Raw genomic sequence first — 12446 nt, forward strand, 5'->3', positions numbered from 1 at the left:
CTCTCTCTCTCTCTCTCTCTCTCTCTCTCTCTGTCTTTACATTATGGCAATACATCTAATATTCTTTATACACTTTATGCAAACATTGCACTTGTATCTCACACATGAATGCAAAGTAATCATAGACACTGGACGTTTATCTCATATTTTAATGAAATATCCACCAAATCAGTCAAGATGATCTAAACGTCTCCACCATAAGTTTAACAGTGATAAAACAAAACAATCCTTGTTTCTCAGTGTTGATAGAGCATCTATAAGCAAAGAGGTTAGCTATCTCAATGCATCAAACTATACATTTTAACGGCATCATCGTTAGACAGATGTGCATATGTCTACTATACTTTGTTTGGTATCTCTTTCATTAGATTTGACAAAAGGCAAAACAGAAGGGAGGGGTACACAGAAAAAGAGGAGGAGAGAGATGAGAAAAAGACAGCAAAAGAGAGAAAACGGGGGAAGAGGAGTATAAGAGGAGTAGAACAGAGTGAATACCTCCCAGGGAGGTGCAGAATCTTTCCATCTGCTATTCAGTGTATGGAACGCTCTCTACACTGATCCCCTCTCCCTTAAAGGAGCTTCGCTTTCCGCCCCATTAAAAAGTTTGGGAACTAAACGCCACCCCTGAATACTAGCCTAATTAGAGAGCTGCCCAGAACTGCAGGGCCCTGCTACACAAGAGAAGGCCGTGGGGTGGATTCTGCCATTTCCCTTTTGTGAAACCACTTTTTTTTTTGCACTCGTCCTCTCTCTCTCTCTATCTCTCTCTCTCTCTCTCTCTCTCTCTCTCTCTCTCTCTCTCTCTCTCTCTCTCTCCATGTTGTATATAGGGATCAAGGACCCTAGCTGTAGCCAAATAGATCTTTCATCTCGGAGACACTTTTGATCTAGCAGACAGGTCCAGGTGGGCTATCACAATATGAATAGGGCTCGTCTCATTGGAGCTATAGGTAGCGGTCACTTTTCTCTTTGGAGGTCATTGTTTGTTTTTTGAAAGTTTCTAAAGTGTAACGATATAAACCAGAGAATCAAACAAGAATGTTAAATGGCATGCTTTTTTTTATAATTACGTTTGTATCTTCTAAAATCAGGATGATTCTGTGTAGACATGGCACCGCTTGGTTACTAAGGCTGGAAATAATACTAACAAAACATGCTATTTTTACAATTTGATAACCAGCAATGTTTCTTTCATGCTCACATAGAAGGCATATCATTTCCCAAGTCTAAGGATAAAATTAAACTTGCTGTCCACCTCCTTCCTCTGTCCTCCTCCTCCTCCCCCTGCCTCCCAAAACCTTCTCTGATCTGACCTGTCATCGTTTAACAGGGCGAGGTTTAACTCTAAAGGACCAATGGGCTCCCTCCACTGAGTTAGCATGGTTGGGCAGAGCTGTGACGTTCCTCCCAGTAGGGTCAGGTCAGTTTTAGTTACACATTATGAGATCGATTCAAGAAGTGTGACTTAATCAACTTAATTGCAAGCCAAACGCACAGGGCAGGCCTTTATTAACACACTGAATGGTGTTGATGAAAGACATGTTAATCCCCTGCGTTAATCCCTACAAATTGTGCAGAATGGGGGGTTTTCATGAAGAGAGAGAAGGAGATAGAGGGAGAGAAAGAGAGACAGAAAGAGAAAGAGGGGGAGAGAGGAGAGACATACAGTTATATCAACAACTGTAGAGCAGTAGAAGTGCTGTTTGATGATGGGATGAAAAGCCCTGGCGTTGGGCCATATCCACTTACATATACACCCCCCTCACACACACACACACACACACACACACACACACACACACACAATCAATCCACACATCCTTATGCATCTCCCTCACCCCATCATAACTTATTTAGATTTAGATGAAGAGTCAGAGTGTGTTTTTATTTGTCTCACATCTCGGCTATCTCACCCCGACGTGACCCCCCACCCCCCACCCCACCACCACCCCACCCCGGGTCCGGGATCCAGCGCAGAATTATGTCGCTGCCTCTTCTCACCGCTGATCTTTTCCCCCTCCATCCCTGTTTGCTTTGGCGGGCGCGCCGCTCGAACAAACAGACGCAGCCTGTAGCTTATCCATCACGCTTGCGCAGAACGTGAGGATAAAATAACAGGCGGCCTGAGACAAACCATTTGTTAGGGCCACAGATTTATTATTCTGTCCACTTGAAACGAAGTACAGGGGTTGCCGGGGCTTCTCCTACTTAGGCTGCAACAATAAATAGTCGGGGGGGAATACGCTGGCTTCGCCGCGCCACCGCAGTGCTGCCACTCGGGGAAGTCCCCGGGTCCCTGGTCACCCGGAGGGGACTCGCTTCTACACCGGCCAGGCTAACAGCTGTCTGGCGTCCCCGGCAAGGTCTCCTCTACTGACCGTTTGCGTCCAACACATCATTAACCATCCTACGTTACAATTCAGATGGGTCTGCCAGAGAGCCGTAGCTCGTGGCTACCAGTCTGGGGCCTGCTTAGTTACATGCAACAACGCCACTGAGCCGTAAACACTTCAGCGAGCGCTAGCAGCCCGTTCATCATGCTGACACCCGCAGGTAATGCACACCGCTGGGCTGGGCTGACAGAGAGCAGGAGCCACGCGCTTCCTCCAGACCCCAGGCCCAGTCTCAAGTACCAGGCCCAGACCCAGACCAAGGCCCAGACCCAGACCCAGACCCAGACCAAGGCCCAGACCCAGACCAAGGCCCAGACCCAGACCCAGACCCAGACCAAGGCCCAGACCCAGACCCAGACCCAGACCCAGGCCCAGACCCAGACCCAGACCCAGACCCAGATCCAGATCCAGATCCAGATCCAGATCCAGATCCAGACCGAGACCCAGGCCCAGGCCCAGACTTAGACCCAGATCCAGACCCAGACCCAGACCCAGTCCTAGGCCCAGACCCAGACCCAGACCCAGACCCAGACCCAGACCCAGACTTAGACCCAGATCCAGACCCAGACCCAGACCCAGTCCTAGGCCCAGACCCAGACCCAGACCCAGGCCCAGGCCCAGGCCCAGACCCAGACCCAGACCCAGACCTAGTCCCAGACCTAGACCCAGACCCAGACCCAGACCTAGTCCCAGACCTAGTCCCAGACCTAGACCCAGATCCAGCTCAAATGTTATAAGGTTGTATTGTCGAGTTTGAAATATTATCAAGCTCAACAAAAACACAGAACTATATTGAATTCCTTCTTGTATATATGTGTGTTTGTGTGTTCGCGTGCGCGTGTGTGTTTGTGTGTGTGTCTGTGTGTGTGCGCGCGCGTGCGTTCAAGCACACTCGCACATGCAAGTTCATCTTTGAAGTTTCTGTCTACACCCTCTGCACTATGTCATCCATTTGCTTTTTCTCAATGGCGACGCCCCTGTCAGTCAAAAGGCACAAAAAACATCAACATTGGAAGCCACCCATGAAGACCAACTCCCTCTGCCTATTTTCCCCTCATCTTGTTCCCCCTCTCTTCCCACTCCTCAGCTCTCTCTCTCTCTCTTTCCCCTCCCTCCCTTCTTCTCACTCTCTTTCTCTCCTTTGCTCTTGCTATCCGCCTCATTGATTCAACCACAAAGTGTCTGCTGCAGATGCCCAGGACCTCTCTAAAGGGACTAGCAAGACACAAGAACTAAGCATTCAAGTGGGTTGATTCTGCCCCCCCTCCTCCCCCATCTCTCTTTATGCATGCATGTCTTCCCGGCCTTTTGGAGTCATGCCCAAAACTGTCTCCACTCGGGGATCACTATTTGACAGACGTTTTGTTCTCATAGCGGTAGATCGAGCCACAATGAGATCCAGAGGCTTTATGAGACACACCAGCCCCCTGTTCCCGGCCTCGCCCCCTGCCAAAAAGTGAGCCACATCAGAGGCGGAGCCGCGACCCTCTGTAACACATTAAGAATCCGGGGCTTTGATTTTCTGCAAGATAGTGATCACTTACCACAGGGTTATGGTATGGGATTTTCGAGGTGAGGGAAATCCCTTAGAAACATTGCGTGCTTCAGTGCGTTATGACAGTTTATGCTACATATGATAGACTGTGAGATTTGTGAACTGGGTAAAGCACTTGAACTGCTGTCTTGCGCTATGAAAAACAATCTCATGATCTACAATGAAGATTACCAACAACTTCTTTGCTTTGAGCCAAGGCATTTTAAGTGATAATTTCCTTTGTGTGTGTGTGCGCGCGTGTGTCTGTGTGTGCCTGTGTGCGCGTGTGTGTGTGTGTGTCTGTGTGTGCCTGTGTGTGTGTGTCTGTGTGTGCCTGTGTGTGTGTGTCTGTGTGTGCCTGTGTGTGTGTGTCTGTGTGTGCCTGTGTGTGTGCAGGCAAGGTCCCACAGGACATCGTGTGTGGCTGCATCTGGTCTCACAGTGACAGACAGCCAGTCCCATGGTAGACTGTACTCTGCTATTATACAGATTTACAGAGAAAAAAAAAACATGAAGGAAGGCCTCTCTCCTTCCCTCCGTCTGTCTATCCTTCCATCATCCCTCTCTCCTTCCCTCCGTCTGTCTATCCTTCCATCATCCCTCTCTCCTTCCCTCCTGAGGTCGGATAAAATAATAACAAAAAATCATACACCTAGTGTGCAGCGTCAACATTGACTCACTCTGCGGGTGGTTCAGAAACTCTGTGAAAACTGTCAGCACTGCGCCGTAGTGTCCCAAGATGTCCAGCAGATGGCGGCAGAGTGCACCGTACTTGGATTTTGTGGACTGATTCGGGCTTGGCTCACCCTAAGTGGGTTCACCTGTTTGGTTGCTGATTACATGCACCTGTATTTAAGACGTGTCTGTGTTTTGCCATGCATTCGAGCCTCATATGTTTCTAGGATACGCCTGTACCTTTGTTACCCTTGTGGGACCTTCTTTTGGATTAAAGCAAGTTTGTTTTTGGCTCCTATGCTCAGCGTCCTGTACCTAAACTCAGTACTTTTAAGTTAGCATCGTGACAGTAGGCTCGAATCTTCAACATGAGTTTAATAGGCGCTGAAGGAGCGGACATCAGCCTATCCCAAGTGCTCGGAGCTTTGAAAACCCAAGGATCCTCAATCCAGCAGATCCAGACCTGGATAACACAGCAAATGCATCAACAGAACCCCCCAGGCGGCAAGACATTCCTTCAGAAACCGGAGCGGTATGATGGCATCCCAGAGACCTGTCAGGGATTTTTGACTCAATGTGACCTGTTTTTTGTTATGCAGCCAGATCAGTTCCCCTCAGAAAGAGCTAAGGTCGCTTTTATGATTTCTCTGCTCTCAGGAAAAGCTCTAGTGTGGGCTACTGCCCTGTGGGAGGCTAGTTCCCCACTTTGTGCTAATGCAGCAGAGTTCTCTAAAGCACTACGCCAGGTTTTCAACCATCCTGTGAGTGGCAGAGAAGCAGCACGCCGCATCAGCACGCTCCGCCAAGGGGCCAGAGCCGTTTCTGAGTATGCTATAGAATTCCGCACCTTGGCAGCTGAGAGTAAATGGAACAATGAAGCACTTTTGACCACTTTTTATAACGGCCTGTCTGAGGCGGTCAAAGATGATTTGGCTAGTCGGGAGTGGGGTGCCACTTTAGATGAGCTCATTACCACCTCTATCTGCCTCGATCAGCGCATACGCGAAAGGAGGCGTGAGCACAGGCTTCCCAACTCCGCACAGCCCCAAGCGCGTTCGCCACAGAGCGCGTCGGCTCCCGCTGCTCAGCCCACTCAAGCGGAGGCTATGGAGATAGGCAGGTACCGCATCACACCTGCTGAAAGAGAGCGTCGCCGCAGAGAGAGATGCTGTCTTTACTGCGGTGAGGCTGGTCATTACAGAGACCGATGCCCCCAGCTGCAGGGAAACGAAAACGCTCATTAGGGGAAGGGGACAGCTTAGTGAGCAGTTTGGTCCGATCTCAGTCCCCCAACCCAGCTAAGCGCCTATCCCTGAGTGCTCAACTCACCTGGACCCCAGAGAACCCTGAGAACATCCCAATCACTGTGCTGATCGATTCCGGTTCAGAGGAGAATCTGATGAACTCTGCTCTGGTCACACGCCTCGGTCTACCGGTCATGGCTCTTCCCAATCCTGTGAGAATACAGGCACTCGACGGACGACCCCTAGGCTCCGGTAAGATCAACTACATGACGCGCCCCTTATCGCTACAGATTGGTTCACATAAAGAGACTATCTCTTTGGCTTTAGTCGAATCCCACCATGACATGGTAGTACTAGGGTTTCCCTGGCTCCAGAAGCACAACCCCCTAATCAATTGGTCCACTGGGGCAATTTTGTCATGGAGCTCAGAGTGTGTTTCAGCCAATCATTTTACACCTGTGATGGAGTGTTCCGCTGCCTGTTCATCTCCTGAGCTCACTTCAGTCCCTGCCGAGTATCATGACTTAGCTGAAGTGTTTAGTAAGACTAGAGCTACAGAACTACCCCCTCACAGATCTTATGACTGTGCCATTGACCTGTTGCCTAACACTATTCCCCCCCGGGGACGACTGTACCCTCTCTCCGTCCCAGAGACTCAGGCCATGGAGGATTACATTAGTGAGTCCCTTACCAATGGGCTTATTAAGCCCTCGACCTCACCCGTGTCAGCAGGATTCTTTTTTGTACCCAAGAAAGATGGTGGTCTACGACCATGCATAGACTACCGAGCACTGAACAACATCACAGTGAAAAACAAATATCCGTTGCCACTCATGTCTTCTGCTTTTGACCTCCTTGGAGGAGCTACAGTGTTCACCAAACTAGACCTGCGGAACGCTTACCATTTGGTCCGCATCAGAGAGAATGATGAGTGGAAGACTGCATTTAGCACCCCTAGTGGACATTATGAATACTATGTGATGCCGTTTGGTCTGACTAATGCACCCGCTGTGTTCCAAGCCTTTGTGAACGACGTGCTCAGAGACTTCCTCAACCGCAGTGTGTTTGTTTACCTCGATGATGTGCTCATCTTCTCCAAGTCCCTAACAGAACATCGTCAGCACGTCCGGCAGGTCCTACAGCGGTTACTGGACAATCAGCTGTTTGTCAAACTAGAGAAGTGTGAGTTCCATGTTACACGCACCTCCTTTTTGGGGTATGTCGTCTCCCCTGACGGTGTGATCATGGACCAATCCAGGGTGCAAGCAGTACTGGACTGGCCGGTTCCTACCACTCTCAAACAGGTACAACGTTTTGTGGGATTTGCTAACTTCTATCGTCGTTTCATCCGAGGTTTCAGCTCCATTGTAGCACCCATCACAGCAGTGACCCGTGGAGCACCGACCAAACTCAGATGGACCCCGGAGGCACAAGCGGCATTCGAGCACCTCAAGGCTCAGTTCACGTCGGCTCCCCTGCTGAGGCATCCTGACCCTACCCTACCGTTTGTATTGGAGGTGGACGCGTCCAGTTCTGGAGTTGGAGCCGTGCTTTCCCAGAAGTCAGGTATGGACAATAAGACTCACCCGTGTGCCTTTTTCTCTCGCAAGCTCAGTGACGCTGAAAGGAACTACGACGCCGGTGACAGGGAGCTGTTGGCCATCCTACGGGCGCTTGAGGAATGGAGACACTGGCTAGAAGGAGCACGCCACCCATTCACTGTCATCACGGATCATAAAAACCTCCAGTACATCCGTGAAGCCAAACGCCTGAACCCCCGACAAGCCAGGTGGGCTCTGTTTTTCACCCGATTCAGGTTTATCATCACGTTTCGCCCCGGAACCAAAAACGCCAAGGCTGATGCCTTATCACGACAGTATGACATTGATGTTACTGACCCTGTCCCCGAGTGCATCATTCCCCCCAGCTGTGTGGTGGGACAGGTGACGCTTGCCCTGGAGGACGCCATCCTGCGTGCGCAAGAGGAGGATCCGGGTCCTGGTGGAGTACCCCTGGGCCATCTGTATGTCCCACTCAACGCCCGCTCTGATGTTCTACAGTGGGGGCATGACTCACCAGTGACGGGGCATCCGGGGACTGCCCGCACGGTAGAGCTAGTTAGCCGCCACTTTTGGTGGCCGCGCATGAGAAGCGACATTGAGGAATATGTCCACGCATGTACAGTCTGTGCTACACAGAAGTCAGGGAACCAAGCCCCGGCAGGCCTGCTTCACCCCCTGCCGGTCCCATATCGACCATGGTCCCACATTTCGATGGATTTCATCACAGGCCTACCACCTTCTGATGGCAACACTGTGATTTTTGTAATCGTTGACCGGTTCTCTAAAGCTGCCCACTTTGTCCCTTTACCTAAGCTGCCTTCAGCGAAGGAAACCGCCGATGTGGTGGTCCGGGAGGTGGTGCGTTACCATGGCATCCCAAGTGACATTGTCTCTGATAGAGGCCCCCAATTCATGTCCAAGTATTGGTGTGCATTTTGGTCCTTGTTTGAAACATCTGTCAGTCTTTCTTCAGGCTATCATCCCGAGAGTAATGGACAGACGGAACGTGTGAACCAGGAACTGGAGAAATACTTGCGCTGTATGGTCTCATCCAATCCGGGTGCCTGGAGTCGGAAGCTGGTGTGGGCTGAAATCGCCCACAACCAACTGAGTGGGTCATCCACCGGTATGTCCCCTTTTGAGGCTCAGTATGGATTTGTCCCACCGTTTTTTCCCTCTCAACAGTCCGAGTCAGCGGTCCCCTCTGCGGATGCTGCTGTGGCCAGGTGCCGCCAGGCCTGGAAAAAGGCCCGTGCTGCGCTTACGCGCACCACCGAACGCCATCGAATCCAGGCCAATCGCAGGAGACGGCCTGCCCCGACGTTCCGCCCTGGACAGAAAGTGTGGCTCTCCACCAAGAACCTGCCTCTGCGCACAGACACCAAGTTCACTCCCCGGTTCATCGGCCCGTTTCCTGTGGAGAGAAGGGTTAACCCGGTGGCTTACAAACTCAAACTTCCTAGGACTCTCCGGGTGAGACCGGTGTTCCATGTCTCCTTATTGAAACCTCTATTCTCCTCACCCTTGTCCAGGCCTGCCCCGCTGCCGCCCCCTCCGCGGGTCATCGCTGGTGGCCCGGTCTACACCGTCCGGAGGCTGCTGGATTCCCGGCGGTGGGGGCGGGGCCTCCAGTACCTGATAGACTGGGAGGGCTACGGCCCGGAGGAGCGCTCATGGGTGCCCTCCCGGCACGTCCTGGATCCTGGCCTCATCCGCGCCTTTCACCGCGCCCACCCTCTCAAACCTGGCCCACCTGGAGGTGGTTGTCGGGAGGGGGGCACTGTCAGCACTGCGCCGTAGTGTCCCAAGATGTCCAGCAGATGGCGGCAGAGTGCACCGTACTTGGATTTTGTGGACTGATTCGGGCTTGGCTCACCCTAAGTGGGTTCACCTGTTTGGTTGCTGATTACATGCACCTGTATTTAAGACGTGTCTGTGTTTTGCCATGCATTCGAGCCTCATATGTTTCTAGGATACGCCTGTACCTTTGTTACCCTTGTGGGACCTTCTTTTGGATTAAAGCAAGTTTGTTTTTGGCTCCTATGCTCAGCGTCCTGTACCTAAACTCAGTACTTTTAAGTTAGCATCGTGACAAAAACACGACGTTTCCTAGCGAAGCCCGTCTCAAAGCTGCCTTTTGTCGGAGCCCCACACAGAGCCCCCCCCCCCCACACACACACACACACCCCCCACCCCCAGTCCGACAGAACGCCAGAAATGCGCGAGAAAGCGCTTAACCGGAGCGATCTCGCCACCAAAGTGGAAAAAGATGCCGTCTGATTTGATACTTCCTCCCTCGGCAGTAGGCACTTCCTGTGGCCTGTCACAACATTTTCTGGAGCCGCTGGCAGCCGGGGTTCAGGGCGGTGGGGGGGGTGGCCGCGGGGGCAGCGGAATTCGAGCGGGTCCCCGTTGGAGACGTGAGCTGGCTCCCCAGGCAGGTAACTGGATACGTGGTTGAACGCCGGGCGCTCGGGGGTGTTGCGGACCTGCTGAATTTGAACACAACTGCACTGTTAGCGCGGGGCTAAATTTACCTGCTCGCCCACCGCGCCAGCTGCCCTCCTGCTCCATTCATACCGAGCGCAGCGGTTCACAGAGTGGCACAGGGGCCCGTCAAACGTGCGAGCGCGTACTGCGTGTGTGCGCGTGTGTGTAAATATTGAATTTGTCTGTGTGTGGGTGTGTGTGTGTGTGTACATGTGCATGTGTGTGTGTATGTGTGTGTGTGTGTGTGTGTGTGTGTGTGTGTGTGTGCGTGTGTGTGCATGTGTATGCATATGTGTGTGTGTGTGTGTACACGTGTGTGTGTGTGTGTGCGCCAAGCTGCCATGGTATGAAGCCACTAAGCACATTCCCATTGAATCTGTGATCAGCCTGGTTGGTTTCCCTCATGTCGTTTCATCCCACCAGCTTTTACTGCATCACTTATGATCTCATTCTGCCCGCTCTCGCATGGCAAACCCAGGAGGCTTTTACACCCCCCGCCCACACACACACACACACACACACACATTAGAACACGCACACATTCTGAATCTCTCAACTGGGCATACTGAGTGCAGCAGACTAATGGTATCTCAGCCACAATCCTTTAATGATTTCAGAATCTCCATCCTCATCAGTGCCCTTTATACTGTTAGAAGCGCATGACTGTTGCTTCTCTCTGGTTTGAACTTGCCCTTCGTTGGTATCTTAAGGACAGATCATCAACGCTTATTTCACTCTGTATCAACAGGACACAAATAAACATGTTAACCGTGTGGATCGCAGATAATATGTGCTCCTATCTAAACAAAGGCAGAGCAATATGCCATGGTGCAAATCGAATGATGTCGAATGTGCAGTGCGTTATCTATTGATCTTGATGTGCTCTTTGAACTTAATCAGGCGTTCTACTTGAAGTCTCTCTCAGATGAGAACTCTACTGTCCTGAGGCTCCACTCCGACCTGATGTGTATTAGTGAAATGAAACGGACCGTGTCTGAATGAGAGTGAAACTCAGAGTTTAGAGGCCATGTCACTCTTGTCCTCTCGTGGTCAGTGTTTGGTCAGGTGCTTACCTACAATCCTCTGGGAGAACACACTGTACCGTGTGTGTGTGCGTGTGTGTGCGCGTGCGTGCGTGCGCGTGTGCACATTGTCTGTTGATCTGATCAACCCCATAAGAAGAAAGCACTCTGAAAAGACCCTTTTTAAAGCATACATCACATGTTTTCTAATTCATCCACAAACTATGATAATATTTAGTTACGGTATCTGACAGGTTCTGCAAAACACATGCTGCGATTCTCTAATTGTGGTCCACAGTATCCGAAGCCTAAAATAACATTCTCTAGATTTGTTTTAACTTTGTGTTTGTTGATTTATCCAGGGATTCAGTCCTTACATACTCCACCATGTCCCAGGGTGGGCTCTGGTGACTGTTTTTCCTGTACAGATTCATGGACTCCATTCTGTTTTGCCAAGACAAACAAGACAGAATAATATAATTGGAAACTCTCAACAAAGTTCTGAGGGTTATAGAAATGAATGACTCACGTTTCAGTAAAATTGCATTTGATTGACTTGGGTATCTGTGTCAACCAAATTAGAGTTGCATGACAACAAAACAAAAATGAACAGGTATACAAACACTTAAACAGGCCTGGGCATGGACTGAAATAAACAGACGCATGCACATGCTCATGTAACACACACACACACACACACACACTCATACAGTGAACATACAGTGTACAGTATACAAACAGTACAAATTCAAATTGTATTTGTCACACACACACACCCGCGCGCACACACTGATACACACGCGCACACACACACACACGCGCACAGATGCACTCAAATATGTGTGGCAATAAATGCCATACATGTACAATTAGAACAGGCAGTCCAGATGTAGGAAGCACAGCCCAACCACAGAGGAAAAGACTTATAAAATAATTACCCTGGAAAGAAGTGAAACGTGTGTGCCAGGTCCTAGCAAGTGCACTCAGAGGAGTGTGCAAGAAAGGCAGTGAGGGCTCAGGTACTTGCGGTTAGTCAAACTCTATGTGAATAAAGAGTTTCGCACGGTCGGGACATCATATGTAAGCAGCGGATACCCCAGGGAAATCGCACAGGAGCCACAGATAATAAGATATTAGCTATTAGGAATAAGATATTTCCTGAAATGCATTATGGCCTATTACCCTTTACATTACATTACTTTTATTACAGTGTAATAACCCGTGAGTGCAGTGTAACAAGTTTGTTTGTTACACAGTTTTGTAGAGTATTTGTCATGTAGTAGCAGTGTCTGAATTTACAGTGTGAGTAGCAGCAGTGGTGGGATGTGACTATGGAAACTGTAAATGAAGAACAGCTCAAATCTTCACTGCTTCTCTGTTTGATTGGAACCATTCATACCAAATCTCCAGTCATAAAACTGAGAGAGAGCTTTTTCCACACACGCACGCACACACTCAAACACACAAGTGCACACACACACTCAAACACACAAGTACACGCACACACTCAAACACACAAGTGCACG

Source organism: Borostomias antarcticus, assembly GCF_949987555.1.
Source record: "Borostomias antarcticus genome assembly, chromosome: 8".
Taxonomy (NCBI): domain Eukaryota; kingdom Metazoa; phylum Chordata; class Actinopteri; order Stomiiformes; family Stomiidae; genus Borostomias; species Borostomias antarcticus.